The sequence below is a fragment of the Macaca fascicularis genome, chromosome 3 (assembly GCF_037993035.2).
Source record: "Macaca fascicularis isolate 582-1 chromosome 3, T2T-MFA8v1.1".
NCBI lineage: Eukaryota > Metazoa > Chordata > Mammalia > Primates > Cercopithecidae > Macaca > Macaca fascicularis.
In genome coordinates this window covers 4,046,133-4,063,409 of record NC_088377.1, presented here as the reverse complement: position 1 = coordinate 4,063,409, position 17,277 = coordinate 4,046,133, and the positions used below count along the sequence as shown (strand labels likewise).

At 49.0% G+C, this 17,277-nt stretch overlaps 1 protein-coding gene across 5 annotated transcripts in view; it reads left to right on the top strand.

Moving 5' to 3' along the window:
• Positions 1-17,277, top strand: part of PKNOX1 (PBX/knotted 1 homeobox 1) — a 71,784-nt gene that overhangs the window by 4,866 nt on the left and 49,641 nt on the right. The window lies entirely within an intron of this gene.

The window sequence follows — 17,277 nt, the reverse complement described above, 5'->3', positions numbered from 1 at the left end:
TTTCTTCTCTTTTCTTTCCTTTTTTTTTTTTTTTTTTTTTTTTTTTTTTGAGATGGAGTCTTGCTCTGTCGCCCAGGCTGGAGTACAGTGGCGCGATACTGACTCACTGCAACCTCTGCCTCCTTGGTTCAAGAGATTCCTCTGCCTTAGTCTACCAAGTAGTTGGGACTACAGGCGTGAGCCACCACGTCTGGCTAATTTTTGTATTTTTAGTAGAGACAGGGTTTCACTGTATTGGCCAGGCTGGTCTTGAACTTCTGACCTCAAATGATCCACCTGCCTTGGCCTCCCAGAGTGCTGGGATTACAGGCATGAGCCACCGCACCCAGCCCTTTTTTGTTTTTTTTAAAGAGATGAAATCTCCCTAGGTTGTCCAGGCGGGTCTCAAACTCCTGGCCTCAAGTGGTCCTTCTGCCTCAGCCTCAGGGATGATCCACTGTGCCTGGCCTTGGCTAACTATGGTTTTGAGAGATAGGGTCTCATTCTATTGCTCAGGCTGGGATGCAGTGGTGAGATCATAACTCACTGCACTCTTGACCTCTTGGGCTAAAGTGGTTCTCCCACCTCAGCCTGCTGAATAACTGGGACTGCAGGGATGTGTCACCATGCCCAGCTAATTTTGAAAAATTTCTGTAGAAGTGAGGTCTCATTATGTTGTCTCGGGTATCTCTTAAGTTCCTTTCCAGAATGGTGAATCCTTTCAAGCAGCCTTCCTGCCTTGTCCTTCCAGAGTGTTGGGATTACCCGTATGAACCACTGTTCCTGACCTGGCTAACTTTTTGATTCAAGAGGCCTAGCTTTTGGCCCATCTTGGTTTTTGGCATGGCTTTTCTTTTTTTTTTCTTTTTTCTTTTTTTTTTTTTGAGACGGAGTCTCGCTCTGTCGCCCAGGCTGGAGTGCAGTGGCGCAATCTCGGCTCACTGCAAGCTCCGCCTCCTGGGTTCACGCCATTCTCCGGCCTCAGCCTCCCGAGTAGTTGGGACTACAGGCGCCCGCCACTGCGCCCGGCTAATTTTTTCTATTTTTAGTAGAGACGGAGTTTCACCATGGTCTCGATCTCCTGACCTTGTGATCCGCCTGCCTCGGCCTTCCAAAGTGCTGGGATTACAGGCGTGAGCCACCGCGCCCGGCCTTCTTTTTTTTTTCTAGATGAAGTTTTGCTCTTGCTGCCCAGGCTGGAGTTCAATGGCATGATCTCAGCTCACCGTAACCTCTGTCTCCCGGGTTCAAACGATTCTCCTGCCTCAGCCTCCCGAGTACCTGGGATTATAGGCATGTGCCACCATGCCAGACTAATTTTTTTGTATTTTTAGTAGAGCGGGATTTCTCCATGTTGGTCAGGCTGGTCTCAAACACTGGACCTCAGGTGAGCCGCCTGCCTCAGCCTCCCAAAGTGCTGGGATTACAGGTGTGAGCCACTGTGTCTGGTGACATGACTGACCCCTTTTTTTTTTTTTTTTGAGTGAGAGTCTCACTCTGTCGCCCAGGCTGGAGTGGAGTTGCATGATCTCGGCTCACTGCAACCTTCGCCTCCCAGGTTCAAGCGATTCTCCTGCCTCAGCCTCCTGAGTAGCTGGGACTACAGGCACGCGCCACCATGCCCAGCTAACTTTTGGGTTTTTTTTTTTTAATAGAGACAGGGTTTCACCATGTTGACCTGGCTGGTCTCGAACTCCTGACATTACGTGATCCACCCGCCTCGACCTCCCAAAGTCCTGGGATTACAGGCATGAGCCACTGCACCCTGCCTGGCGACATGACTGTCTAACCAAGCTGGGTTTTGATTTTAAGTGGGAGATGGTGTTTCTCTTCCTTTCACCTGAACACTTAGAGGCCATTGTAAGGTTATTAATTGGCCTAATTTCAATATTGTGGTGTCTGACAGAATGGGGGGCCCACGGAGAGGGAGAGAGATGGGCAGAACAGCCCGTCAGCAGAGCAGTCAGAACACACAGCATTTATCCATTAAGTTCGCTAATAGGGGTTCGTGACACGCCAATAAAATTACAGTGGGAACATCAAAGATCACTGATCACAGATCCCCGTAACACACATAAAAATGACAAAAGTTTGAAATACTGAAGAATTACCAAAATGTAACAGACACAAAGGGAGCTCCTGTTTTTGGAAAATTGGCACCATTAGGCTTGCTTTCTCCATACAGGGTTGCCACACTTCAACTTGTGAAAAACATAATGTCTGCTGAGTGCAATAAAGCAAAACACAATAAAATGTAAAACGAGGTGCTTATAGTCTGTTGAATCTAAAATACAGCAGTGTGTTACCGCTAAAGATGCTCCCGATGCCTCCTGGCACGGTGCTTTCTTACCCCGTCAGTGAAGGATGCTTTTCACTTCAGACATTTAAAAGTGTGCCTTAGAATTGATGAAACATGGTCAGTGAAGTAGGACTTGTTTCAAAGATTAACATTTGTGCTTATGATCTGAGTGTCAGCAGGTTCTGTGGTAATGATACTGAGTACAACGCATTTTGTTAGGATTCCTGTACTCTATTTTAGATGTAGTTAACGTTTCTCAGGTGGTAACTTTAGAAAAGCACTACTTGTAAGGCCAGGTGCGGTGGCTCACACCTGTAATCCTAGTACTTTGGGAGGCTGAGGTGGGTGGATTGCCTGAAGTCAGGAGTTCGAGACCAGCCTGGCCAGCATGGTGCAACCCGTCTCTACTAAAAATACAGAATTAGCTGGGTGTGATGGCGGGTGCCTGTATTCCCAGCTACTCAGGAGGCTGAGGCAGGAGAATCGCTTGAACCCAGGAGGTGGAGGTTACAGTGAGCTGAGATCACGCCAGTGCACTTCAGGCTGGGCGACAGAGCAAGACTCCATGTCGGAAAAAAGAAAAAAAAATTACTACTTGTAAATAGCTGAAATAGAAAGGTGCTACTTATGAGAAGTAACATTCTATTTGCAGTTTACACTTTTGTTGCAAATTGTTAAAACTGTCTGAAACTGTTTAGAAGGACAGCCTGAAACTGCTAAAGTGATGCAAAGTGTAGACTCTGGTGGGGGGAGGGGGTGTCTTAAATTTTCATGTCTGCTTGGCCTCTGGGGGCCTCTTAACAGCATTTTAAAGGAAATAAATAGATTAAGAAGAGAACAAACCATTTTGAAATACAGTTATCAAAATATTATATTGAACCAAATTGGTGATAGTCCCATTTATTAGTTAAGTAACCGGATTGAGCAGTGGCTCTGGTAATTCCTTTGGGAGTAGTGATGAGATTTCTGTGACACTCTAATGCTTTGGAAAATACCTGTTGCTGTTTCTGTTAAGACTCCAGGGCTTATTGTCTGCCTTTATAATTGAAGGAGTGCTAAATTTCAGCTAGAAGTTTTTGCCTTTTATCATTCATGTTCACAAATACCAAGTTGATTTACTCTCAGCCTATCCATTTGTAGGAATATATGTGTATCCTTTCTTTACTTCCTCAAATGGTTATATTGATGACAAAAGAGACAAGGAAATAAAAACAGCAGAGAGGCCGGGCGCAGTGGCTCAAGCCTGTAATCCCAGCACTTTGGGAGGCCGAGACGGGCGGATCACGAGGTCAGGAGTTCGAGACCATCCTGGCGAACACGGTGAAACCCCGTCTCTACTAAAAAATACAAAAAACTAGCCGGGCGAGGTGGCGGGCGCCTGTAGTCCCGGCTACTCGGGAGGCTGAGGCAGGAGAATGGCGTAAACCCGGGAGGCAGAGCTTGCAGTGAGCTGAGATCCGGCCACTGCACTCCAGCCTGGGCGACAGAGCGAGACTCCGTCTCAAAAAAAAAAAAAAAAAAAAAAAAAAAAAAAAAAAAACAGCAGAGAGAGGGGAACCCAAAGCCTAACTGTGCGTCCTTAGGGGTGAGGGTGAAGGAAGTGGCCGCAAGCCCTGGAAAGTTGCATCTTGCATCCATGTGCAGCACTGAGTGGATACCTGATGGTTCTGTCTTGTGTACACTGTTCAGGAGGACATGTAGAGTGGACATATCACATAGAAAAAGGTCAGTCTGGAAATTGTTAGCAGAAGCACTCGAGGGCTGAGAGGCACGGTCCTTGGTGGAAAGAGCCAGCAGGCCCGCTGCTGGCAGTGCCCTGCTCATGAGAGTGTGCAAGTCTGGAGTCTGGCCTGTTCCTGGCCTTGGCAGATGGTAGCTCCTTGTTTTGGATTGTTAGCCCCTGCCAGTTTAGTTACTGTTTCTGGAAAATTCACATCGAAGGCAGTGTGGTAATTCAGTCAGTGTGTTGTCTGGCGTGTGGTATAAAACTCCTGTTTAAAGCTCTGGTTCTGAGGCTATGCCTCAGGGACTGGAGAAGGGGACAGAGCAGCTTACTTTATTTTATTATTTATTTTATTTAATATTAATTTTATTTTATTTTGAGATAGAACCTCACTTTTTCACCCAGGCTGGAGTGCAGTGGTGCGATCTCTGCTCACTGCAGCCGGGAGCTTCTGGGCTCAAGTGATCTTCCCGCCACAGCCCCCAAAGTAGCTGGGACTACAGGCACATGCCACCACACCCAGCTGTGATTGACACTGGAGTGATTGGCTGTTTTAGTCGGATTCTCAGGGTGGCAGGGAGCAGGCTGACTTCAAGTTGGGTGGGCGGTGGAACAGGTGGTTCAGGATCATGCAGGCATAAAGAAAACAGGAATCTGTGGGATCCTTGGGATCACTGTATTGTTGCAGGGCCTCTGGGCAAATGGAACCATGGTTTGCACTCTGGCAGGATCCAGTTGTGCACCAGGGCTCTTGGCCTTCCGCTTCAATTAGGTGGTTGCCCTCCACTGTCTGTTCCGTCTGTACACTCCCCTACAGCGGAGGCCCACCCAGTCTTACCTGCCCTGTACTCTCCCTTTCCCAGCACCCGCCTCAGAGAGAGTGCCTGAGCTCTTTCCCTTCACACCACCTCCCAGACACTGACCTTTGGGCTGGGGGCTGGCCTTGGGTGTTGCGGGGCTGCCTGGTCCAGGGAGTGGTGCTTGGGAGGAGTGAGCTTCTACCACCTGCACAAGGAAGGCCCCCTTTGGGCAGGGCCTGCCAGTGGGGTTGGATCACTCAGAAGGGGCTGTGGATTGGTAGGTACTATGATCGCAGTTTCCAAAACATAATGCTTGAGTGAGAGCATGTGTTTTGTTACATGTTCTCTCAGACATTTTATGAAGGTTTGTACATTTTTTTGTATTAAAAATGTTAAGAATTTAACTTGACAAGTAAAAGGAGTATAAGGCCGGGTGTGGTGGCTCATGCCTGTAATCCCAACACTTTGGGAGGCCAAGGTGGGTGGATCACCTGAGGTCAGGAGTTTGAGTACAGCCTGAACAGCATGGAGAAACCCTGTCTCTACTAAAAATTCAAAAAATTAGCTGGGTGTGGTGGTGCATGCCTGTAATCCCAGCTATTCGGGAGGCTGAGGCAGGAGAAGCACTTGAACCTGGGAGGTGGAGGTTACAGTGAGCTGAGATTGCACCATTGCACTCCAGCCTGGGCAACAAGAGCAAAACTCCATCTCAGGGGGGGAAAAAAAAGTATAATAAACATTAGATTGCTAAACTTTACCTTCTTCTAATTTTTGTTACGTATTTGAGCATATGTACTATTTTTTCCCCCCGAAACAGCAGCTTGCTCTGTCACTCAGGCTGGAGTGCAGTGGCGCAATCTCAGCTCCCTGCAACCTCTGCCTCCTGGGTTCAAGCAATTCTCCTGCCTCAGCCTACTGAGTAGCTGGGATTACAGGTGCCCACCACCACCCTGGCTAATTTTTGTATTTTTAGTAGAGATGGAATTTTAACCATGTTGGCCAGGCTGGTCTCGAACTCCTGACCACAGATGATCTGCCCGCCTTTGCCTTTCAAAGTTCTGGGATTACAGGCATGAACCACTGTGCCTGGCCCTTTTTTCCCAATTTTTGTTGTGGTAAAATACACATAACAAAATTTACCATCTTAACCATTTTCAGTGTGCAGTTCAGTGGTAGTAAGTTCATTCATACTGTTGTACAGCCATCACCACCATGTCTCCAGAACCCTTCATCTTGTAAAACTGAAATTCTATACCCTTTAAACACTGCCTCCCCATTTCCCCTCCCTAAAGCCCCTGGCAAGCACCATTGTATTTCCTGTCTCTGAATTTCACTACTGCAGGGACTTCATATAAGTGGAATTATGTAGTATTTGTGTTTTTGTGACCAGCTTAGCTCATTTACCTAATGTCCTTAAGGTTCATCCATGTTGTAGCATATGTCAATTTCCTTCCTTTTTAAGGCTGAATAATACTCCATTGTATGGATATACTGAATTTTGTTTATCCACCCCTCAATGGACACTTGAGTTCCTTCCACCTTTTGGCTATTTTGAATAATAAAACTGTGAACATGAATGTGTAAATACTTCTCCAAGATCCTACTTTAAATTTTTTTGGATATAGATCTAGAAGTGGGATTGCTGGATCATACTAGAATTCTGTTTTTAATTTTTTAGGGAACCTCCGTCTGATTTTTCACAACAGCTGTACTGTTTTCTATTGCTTTTAATTTATTTTTTCTTTTTCTTTTTTTTTTTTTTTTTTTGAGACGGAGTCTTGCTCTGTCGCCCAGGCTGGAGTACAGTGGCCGGATCTCAGCTCACTGCAAGCTCCGCCTCCCGGGTTTACGCCATTCTCCTGCCTCAGCCTCCGGAATAGCTGGGACTACAGGCGCCCGCCACCTCGCCCGGCTAGTTTTTTGTATTTTTTTAGTAGAGACGGGGTTTCACGGTGTTAGCCAGGATGGTCTCGATCTCCTGACCTCGTGATCCGCCCGTCTTGGCCTCCCAAAGTGCTGGGATTACAGGCTTGAGCCACCGCGCCCGGCCTTATTTTTTATTTTTCTAAGGACCCAGTAAGGAAGGAGTATCAGTTTACATTCCTACCAACAGTACTAAGGTTCCGGTTTCTCCACATCTTCGCCAACACTTATTTTCTTATTTGTTGTTGCTTTTTTTAATAGTAGTCATCCTAATGGATATGAGGTGGTATCTTACTGTCATTTTGATTTGCCTTTCTCTAATAGTTAGTGATGTTGAGCATCTTTTCACATGTTCGTCAGCCATTTATGTGTCTTTGGAGAAATATCTCTTCAAGTCCTTTGCCCATTTTTGAATTGGGTTTCTCACATGCATACGTGTGTGTGTGTGTGTGTGTGTGTGTGTATGTATATGTGTTTTAAAGAGACGGTCCCACTATGTTGTCCAGGCTGATCTCCAACTCCTGGGCTCAAGTAAGTAATCCAGTAATCCTCCTGCCTCAGCCTCCCAAGGAGCTGGGACTTAAAGACATGTGCCCCTGTGCCTGGCTCTGTTCATACATTTTTACATATTTATTAAGCTATTTTGTGTTATGTTTTTAGTTGGCATTTTAATTTATTTTTAAAACATTTATTGCTGGGTGCGGTGGCTCAAGCCTGTAATCCCAGCACTTTGGGAGGCCGAAACGGGTGGATTATGAGGTCAGGAGATCAAGACCATCCTGGCTAACATGGTGAAACCCCGTCTCTACTAAAAAATGCAAAAAACTAGCCGGGCGGGGTGGTGAGCGCCTGTAGTCCCAGCTACTTGGGAGGCCGAGGCCGGAGAATGGCGTGAACCCGGGAGGCGGAGCTTGCAGTGAGCTGAGATCCGGCCACTGCGCTCCAGCCTGGGCCGCGACAGAGTGAAAAAACATTTATATAATCCACACATTTCTTGTTTTAAAAATTTAAGATCTCATACACTTTTTTGATTCCAGTTTTGTTTGTTTGTTTGTTTTGTTTTGTTTTTTGAGACGGAGTTTCGCTCTTGTTGCTCAGGCTAGAGTGCAATGGCACGATCTTGGCTCACCACAACCTCCACCTCCCGGATTCAAGCAATTCTCCTGCCTCAGCTTCCCGAGTAGCTGGGATTACAGGCATGCGCCACCCCGCCTGGCTAATTTTGTATTTTTAGTAGAGACAGGGTCTCTCCATGTTGGTCAGGCTGGTCTCAAACTCCTGACCTCAGGTGATCTGTTTGCCTCAGCCTCCCAAAGTGCTGGGATTATAGGCGTGAGCCACCGCGCCCGGCCAATTTCAGTTTTTTGTATTATTTTACGGCCATGCCTGATGTTGTGGAGCCTTTTGAGTATTTAGGTTTTGCTGCTTTCTGTGTTTTGCCATCTGAAAGCTGGAGTCCCTCTGACCTACCAAGCTTAGTGCTGACGGAGAGTGGAGGAAAGGGGTGGCTGCTGTGCAGGGAGTGCAGGTGCATTTCCACAGTGCTGTGTGCCCAGTGCAGGCAGTGCCTGAGAGAGAGGCTGTCTGTGGAAAAGGGGTCCTTGCCTCCAAGGATCAGGGTTCCTCATTTTCTTTTTCTTTCTTTCTTTTTTTTTGAGATGGAGTCTCACTCGCTCTGTCGCCCAGGCTGGAGTGCAATGGTGCGATCTCGGCTAACTGCAACCTCTGCCTCCTGGGTTCGAGCAATTCTCCTGCCTAAGCTTCCTGAGTAGCTGGGATTACAGGCGTGCACCACCACGCCCGGCTGATTTTTGTACTTTCAGTAGAGATGGGTTTCACCATGTTGGCCAGGCTGATCTCGAACTCCTCACCTCAGGTGATCCACCCGCCTCAGCCTCCCAAAGTGCTGGGATTACAGGTGTGAGCCACTGGGCCCGGCCCCTTCTTTTCTTTTCTTTTCTTTTTTTTTTTGAGATGGAATCTCACTCTGTCACCCAGGTTGGAGTGCAGGGGTGTGATCTCAGCTCACTGCAATCTCCACCTCCTGGGTTCAAGTGATTCTCCAACCTCAGCCTCCGGAGTAGCTGGGATTACAGGTGCGAGGCACCACACCCGGCTCATTTTTGTATTTTTAGTAGAGACGGGGTTTTGCCACATTGGCCAGGCTGGTCTCGAACTCCTGATCTCAAAAAAGCTGCCTACCTCGGCTTCCCACAATGCTGGGATTACAGGAGTGAGCCACTGTGTCCGGCTGGGGTCTTAAAGCTTTGATGTGAATTTAAATTTACCAGTTGTGACAGACCATCCAGCTCAGAGTCTATTAAAACAAATTGCAGGCTGGGCGTGGTGGCTCACACCTGTAATCCTAGCACTTTGGGAGACTGAGGCAGGTGGATGACTTGAGACCAAGAGTTTGAGACCAGCCTGGTCAACATGGCAAAACCCCATCTCTCCTAAAAATACAAAAAATTAGCCGGGCGTGGTGGCGGGTGCCTGTAATTCCAGCTACTCAGGAGACTGAGGCAAGAGAATTGCTTGAACCCAGGAGGTGTAGATTGCAGTGAGCCGAAATCGTGCCATTGCAGTCCAGCCTGGGCAACAGGTGAGGCTCTGTCTCAGGGGAAAAAAAAAAAAATTAAAATTTGCAAAACCATTAAAATGTAAAATGCCTTTGATACTAGAATTTTGTCATGTCTTTAGGGGACATATGTGGACCTTTGGGTTAGAAATACTTTTTGATACAGATTTTAACAGGATTTATGATCTATGATTGTATTTGAATATTACACTTCAAATGATACCTCCTCAAACCTTGTTTGTGCCAGGTGCGGTGGCTCATGCCTGTAATCCCAGCAGTTTGGGAGGCTGAGGTGGGTGGGTCACAAGGTCAGGAGTTCAAGACCTTCCTGGCTAAGATGGTGAAACTCCGTCTCTACTAAAAATACAAAAAATAGCCAGGCACAGTGGCAGGTGCCTGTAATCCCAGCTACTTGGGAAGCTGAGGTAGGAGAATCCCTTGAGCCCGGGAGACGAAGATTGCAGTGAGCCGAGATTGTGCCACTGCACTCCAGCCTGGGCAACAGAGTGAGACTCCATCTCAAAAAAAAAAAAAAAAGTGATTTCTTGACAAATGTTTTCCTCAGAATGAGTCATTTATTGACTGAACACCTCTTTGGAATAGGAGCCGTGGAAGCCAGGGTGGAAGACAGATGGACAACTGGCTTGTGGTTTCTGAACCACAGGTGCCTAAAACTTCTCACACACAAAATGAAAACTCACTCAACTGTCGTGATGTATAGTTAGTGTCCTAAAAGGTGTCCTGGAGAAGGTATTTTGGGAGGACTGGTAACAAACACAGCACCTAGAGATGCAGTCTCTGGATCTGACTGTTGTGTTGTCTTCAGTCGTTTTCTGGTTTTATAAATGCCTCAGTGTTACTGTTTGCTAGAACTGGAATTACCCTAGAATTTCCAGTGGAATTGTGGCTGCTCATTAGTCAACACTGCTCTGGGTAGCAGCTAGGAGGTGGCACTGTGGGGGATGGTCCTCTGCTAGGCGCAGCACCTGGCAAGGGGGATGGGGCTGTGCGGACTCCTCCAGCATGGCAGTGTCTAGTATATTACATTACACAGGATAGTGTCACCAAACTGAGTCGGAGAGCACATTTCAGGTGGATTTAAAGGAAGTATACTCGGGCCAGGTGCGGTGGCTAACGCCTGCAATCCCAGCAGTTTGGGAGGCCAAAGTGGGCGGATCACCTGAGGTCGGGAGTTCAAGACCAGCCTAACCAATATGGAGAAACCCTGTCTCTACTAAAAATACAAAATCAGCTGGCTGTGGTGGCGCATATAATTCCAGCTACTCAGGAGGCTGAGGCAGGAGAATCACTTGAACCTGGGAGGTGGAGGTTGCAGTGAGCCAAGATTGTGGCAGTACACTCCAGCCTGGGCAACAAAAGCTAAACTCCATCTCAAAAAAAAGTATACTCAGATTTTCTGACTCCTCTGGGTACTAGAAAGAGGAAAAGAAAGTGTAGTCAGATTTTTTAAAAAGTATCACATCTCTTTGAACAGCTATAATTTTGGTCAGGGATTGGCAAACCACAGGCCTATGGGCCAGAGCCCACTGACCTTTTTTGTATGGCCCTAGGACTGAGAATGGTTTCTACATTTTTAAAGAGCTGTAAAGAAAGCATATGTAATACAGACAGTATGTGACCCACAAACCTGAAATATTTACCTTCTGGCCCTTTACAGAAAATTTTTGCTGGTCACACCTCCCACCCCTTCAGTTCTTTTTTTTTTTTTTTTTGAGATGGAGTCTCACTCTGTCACCCAGGCTGGAGTGCAGTGGCCTAGTCTCAGCTCACTGCAACCTTTGCCTCCCAGGTTCAAGTGATTCTCCTGCCTCAGCCTCTTAAGTAGCTGAGACTACAGGCACCTGCCACCACACCCAGCTAATTTTTGTATTTTTAGTAGAGACAGGGTTTCACTATGTTAACTATGCTGGTCTCGATCTCCTGACCTCGTGATCCACCCGCCTCAGCCTCCCAAAGTGCTGGGATTACAGGTGTGAGCCATCGTGCCCGGCCAGCCCTCAGTTCTTACTTGAACCAAATCAAAGTTGGTCTGGATCTAAATGGAATCAAATAGCAAAACTGTTGGGAGATACGAAAAACACGTGGGGATTTGGTGAGCTACTCTCCTGCAGCTGACTCACTCCTCGCTGTGATTGGCATACAGTGTTGTCTGTGTAAAAGTCGAGCCTAAAGAAATAGCTCTTAACTCACCATGAGAATTATAAAGGAATCTATGTGAGTAGTTCTAACAGCTGAAGTCTAGAACTCTGCTTCAGTGACCAGTTCCCATTGAGCGCTGGGACACGCTTTGCTGAGTGTCACCATGGAGGGTCAGATTCTTTCCGGTGGCTCCCGTGCTTCACTGAGAGCAATTGTGCTGAGCCCCCCCGGCCGCTGGGACAGCAGGGCAGGCTCCTTGGTCAGGGCTGGCCCGGGAGCAGAGTGGGTTGATGAGAGGGGGCCTGGTCTCTGGGACACTGGTCAGGGTCTACAGGCTGGGGACCCTGCGGGCTGGATGAGAACCCCCTCACTGGTCTTTAGCTTCTCAGGACTTCTTTGTAGAATCTCCCTCATCTCTTCCTTTTTCTGTTTGATGTCTCTTTCCTCATTTCCTCTGTAAATGGAATAAAAAAAGGGACTGAATAATTTCCAAATTTTGGGTTTGTTTTTTTTTTTGATAAAGAGTCTCACTATGTTGCTGGTTTTGAACTCCTGGACTCAAGCAGTATTCCCACCTTGGGCTTCCAAAGTGCTGGGCTTACAGGTGTAGGCCACTGGGCCCGGCCTATCCCCAACCTCTTTTTTTCAGTGCTTTTGTGACAGTTTTCTCATGGACCTTTTGACTGGTCAGGATAACATTGCCTGGGGATGTATTTACTTGATTACTTAAATTTATGTTTCTGTTTCAGTTTTTTTTTTTTTTTTGAGTCAGTCTCACTCTGTCACCCTGGCTGGACTGCAATGGTGTTGTGATCTTGATGCACTGTGACCTCCACCTCCCGGGTTCAAGCGATTCTCTCAAGCCTCAGCCTCCTGAGTAGCTGGGATTACAGGCGCATGCCATGATGCCTGGCTAATTTTTGCGTTTTTAGTAGAGATGGGGTTTCACCACATTGGCCAGGCTGGTCTCGAACTCCTGAACTCAAGTAATCCGCCTGCCTTAGCCTCCCAAAATGCTAGGATTATAGTCGTGAGCCACTGCCCCTGGCCAAAAGGGAGATTTAAAATGTTAGACAAGGCGGAAGCATTAGATAGAGGGATATTAACATATCATTTACAGGTATAGTTAATAATCATGGGTAGGCATGGTGGCTCACACCTGTAATCCTAGCACTTTGGGAGGCTGAGGAGGGCAGATTGCTTGAGCTCAAGAGTTTGAGTCTAGCCTGGGCAACATGGCAAAGCCCTGTCTCTACAAAAAATACAAAAATAAGCTGGGTGTGGTGGTGTATGCCTGTGGTTCCAGCTACTCTGGGGCTGAGGTGGGAGGATCGCTTGAATGAGGAACGTTGAGGCTGCAGTGAGCCAGATGGTGCCACTGCACTCCAGCCTGGGCGACAGAGCCAGACCCTGTCTCAAAAAAACAAAACAAAACAAAACAAAAGAAAAAAACCTATATGGCTGTTTTAATACAGTTTTAAAATAAAATGAAGTCAAAAGTTGGGGAGAAGTAGTCTCTAAAAATTGAAAGCAGCCGGGTTCTGTGACTCACACCTGTAATCCCAGCATTTTGGGAGGCCAAGGTGGGAGGATTGCTTGAAGCCAAGAGTTCGAGACCAGCCTGGGAAACAGCCAGACCCCGTCTCTACAAAAAAAGAAAAAAACAAAAAACTGAAAGCAAAATGAATAAAAATAATCAAACCACAAATTGAGTTGGTAGCTTAACTATACAGAAAGGAATTATTTCAGGTGACTTCAAAACAAATTGTATTGGCCGGGCGCGGTGGCTCAAGCCTGTAATCCCAGCACTTTTGGGAGATCGAGGCAGGCGGATCACGAGGTCAGGAGATTGAGACCATGCTGGCTAACACGGTGAAACCCTGTCTCCACTAAAAATACAAAAAAAAAATTAGCCGGGCTTGGTGGCAGTCGCCTGTAATCCCAGCTACTCGGGAGGCTGAGGCAGGAGGCGGAGCTTGCAGTGAGCCGAGATGGTGCCACTGCACTCCAGCCTGGGCGACAGAGCAAGACTCCGTCTCACAAAAAAAACCCCAAAAAACCAAATTGTATTGTACATCCTAGCAGGGTAAATCCTAAAGACAAAATAACTAAAAAGAAACCCTGGGCAGTTTTTAGTGCGTGAATTGTTAGTAATAACATTTTTACTTATTTATGTTATTTACTGACTTACACTTCCTTTTTGAGATGGGATCTTGCTCTGTCCCCCAAGCTGGATCATGCCACTGCACTCAGCTTCCAAACCGTCGCTATTGCTGGGAGATGCACTACACAAGTAAGCCACAGGACGTTGCTTTCTTCAGACCCTGGTTAATGTTTGCAGAGCATGTGACACATGTGTGGCTTTGGAAGCTGCATCCTGGTCATAGCTGAGCGTCTTTCTGGTGCTTGCCTCATGGACCGCCTGCTTCCTCAGCTCACTCTGTGTTTCCCATTTTGAATAATGCCATAATTCATAGGTTGAATTGATGTAATTCACTGTTGCTGGCACCAGAGTTGTACAGATTGTTGACAAGTGTCCTGTGCTTGTGAGTTCGACCTTATCTTAGAAGCACAATTATTTTATCATCAGAGGTCAGGTTGTGTAGAAGAAATGTCAGGGCTTTGAGCTGGACAGACTGAAGTTCTCCAGCCTGTGATCCATCTGTCTCCTCACCAGCGAAACAAGGACAGTGAACCTATCTGCGCCTTCTGGAGTAGTCTGGTTATGACTAGTGTGAACCCCCGGTCACACTATTAGTAGCAAAAAACCATTTTATTATGTGGACAAATTCTGTGAACCAGGAATATGGAGAGGGAACAGGAAGTGGCCGTCTCTCCTCCAGGAGGTCTGTGTCCTCAGCTGGGACGACTCAGCGGCTGGGGGTGATGTCATGACTGAGGAATGGTGTCTTCTGGAGGCGCTTTCTGAAATCTGTCAGCTGGAACACGAGCTGGAGATGTTGGACCAGAGCACCCGTGTGCAGCCATCATAGGACCTGGGCTTCCTCACAGATAGAGGAGGTCTTCACAGCACTGGGGGTTCCTCACAGCACTGGGGGTTCCTCACAGCACTGGGGGTTCCTCATAGCACTGGGGGTTCTTCACAGCACTGGGGGTTCCTCACAGCACTGGGGGTTCTTCACAGCACTGGGGGTTCCTCATAGCACTGGGGGTTCTTCACAGCACTGGGGGTTCCTCACAGCACTGGGGGTTCTTCACAGCACTGGGGGTTCCTCACAGCACTGAGGGGATCCCTCAGCACTGGGGGTTCCTCACAGCACTGGGGGTTCCTCACAGCACTGGGGGTCCCTCACAGCACTGGGGGTTCCTCAGAGCACTGAGGGGGTCCCTCACAGCACTGGGGGTTCCTCACAGCACTGGGGGGGTCACTCACAGCACTGGGGGTTCCTCACAGCACTGGGAGTTCCTCACAGCACTGGGGGGTCACTCACAGCACTGGGGGTTCCTCACAGCACTGGGAGTTCCTCACAGCACTGGGGGGGTCACTCACAGCACTGGGGGTTCCTCACAGCACTGGGGGTTCCTCAGAGCACTGAGGGGGTCCCTCACAGCACTGGGGGGGTCACTCACAGCACTGGGAGTTCCTCGCAGCACTGGGGGGGTCACTCACAGCACTGGGGGCTCCTCACAGCACTGGGGGGGTCACTCACAGCACTGGGAGTTCTTCACAGCACTGGGGGTCCCTCACAGCACTGGGGGGGGGTCACTCACAGCACTGGGGGTTCCTCACAGCACTGGGGGGGTCACTCACAGCACTGGGGGTTCCTCACAGCACTGGGGGGGGTCACTCACAGCACTGGGAGTTCCTCACAGCACTGGGGGTTCCTCACAGCACTGGGGGTTCCTCACAGCACTGAGGGGGTCCCTCACAGCACTGGGGGGCTCCTCACAGCACTGGGGGGGTCCCTCACAGCACTGGGGGGGTCACTCACAGCACTGGGAGTTCCTCACAGCACTGGGGGTTCCTCACAGCACTGGGAGTTCCTCACAGCACTGGGGGTTCCTCACAGCACTGGGGGGGTCACTCACAGCACTGGGAGTTCCTCACAGCACTGGGGGCTCCTCACAGCACTGGGGGGGTCACTCACAGCACTGGGGGGGTCACTCACAGCACTGGGGGCTCCTCACAGCACTGGGGGTTCCTCACAGCACTGGGAGTTCCTCACAGTACTGGGGGGGTCACTCACAGCACTGGGAGTTCCTCACAGCACTGGGGGCTCCTCACAGCACTGGGGGGGTCACTCACAGCACTGGGGGGGTCACTCACAGCACTGGGGGGGTCACTCAGCACTGGGGGCTCCTCACAGCACTGGGGGGGTCCCTCACAGCACTGGGGGGGGTCACTCACAGCACTGGGAGTTCCTCACAGCACTGGGGGTTCCTCACAGCACTGGGGGCTCCTCACAGCACTGGGGGTCCCTCAGCACTGGGGGGGTCACTCACAGCACTGGGGGGGTCACTCACAGCACTGGGGAGTCTCTCACAGCTCTGGGAGGGTTCCTCACAGCACTGGGGGCGTCACTCACAGCACTGGGGGCTCATCACAGCACTGGGGGGTTCCTCATAGCACTGGGGCTTCCTTTATGTCATTGGGGAGGGCTTCCTCAAGCATTGAGGGGCTTCCTTTATATCACAGGGGGGCTCCCTCACAGTATTGGGGGTTCCCGAATAGCACTGGGGGCTTCCTCACAGCATTCAGGACTTTCTCATAACAGTGGCTTCCTCACAGCGTTGGGGGCTCCTTTGTATCATGAGGGGGCTTCCTCACTGCCTGGGGCTTCCTGGTAGTCGGACTTCTCACGTGGGTGCTCAGGGCTCCAGAAGGGAGTGTCACTATGAACAAGATGGAAGCCTCCTCGCCTTTTCTGACCCAGCTCTCCTGGAGTCGCACAGCATCATTTCCACTGCGTTCTCTTGTTCTCAGATGAGTCACTCAGGTCAGCCTAGATTGCAGAGGAAGGGACAAAGACCTCGTGTCTCGATGGGAGAAATGCCAGAGAGTTGGGGGACACACTGGCCTTGGCGTGTAGTGGATGCGGCTCTGTCTGCCCTGACTGCCCCTTTCCTCCCCTCACGAAGCCCCATTCTCCTGACACTCAAAACGCTGACTGAGCGAATGTGCGTCTCGCCTCTGCATGGCCTTGGTCAACAGGACTCGCAGGCCGAGCTTCCAGGCACCTTGAGTGGCTGTGCCGGGCCTCCACGCGGCCCTGCTGCGGGGTTAGGCGGGAGGAAGCGAGACTGGCCCCACTCCTGTTGACTATTCCACCAGCACCTTTGGTTTGTGGAAGTGGTTGTGTTCAAAGAGATTTTTGTAAAAACATCACAATTCTAAAACTTTATGCATTTTTGGCATTTAAAAAGCCCTGGCAAGTCTACTGCCTTAATTCTCCTGCTCCCTTGGCCTGTAGGTCCGTACCTGTGTGGATACCCACTTTTTTTTTTTGCTGTTACTGTGGCCTTGTAGTATATTTTAAAATTTGGTATTCGTTAACTCTTTTTTTTTTTCCTTTTTGAGACGGAGTCTTGTTCTGTTGCCCAGGCTGGAGTGCAATGGTGCAATCTGGGCTCACTGCAGTCTCTGCTTCCTGGGTTCAAGTGATTCTCCTGCCTCAGCCTCCAGAGTAGCTGGGATTACAGGTGCGCGCAACCATGCCTGGCTAATTTTTGTATTTTTAGTAGACACGGGGTTTCACCATGTTGGCCAGGCTGGTCTCAGACTCCTGACCTCAGGTGATCTGCCCAACTCAGCCACTCAAAGTGCTGGGATTACAGGTGAGAGCCACTGCGCCCA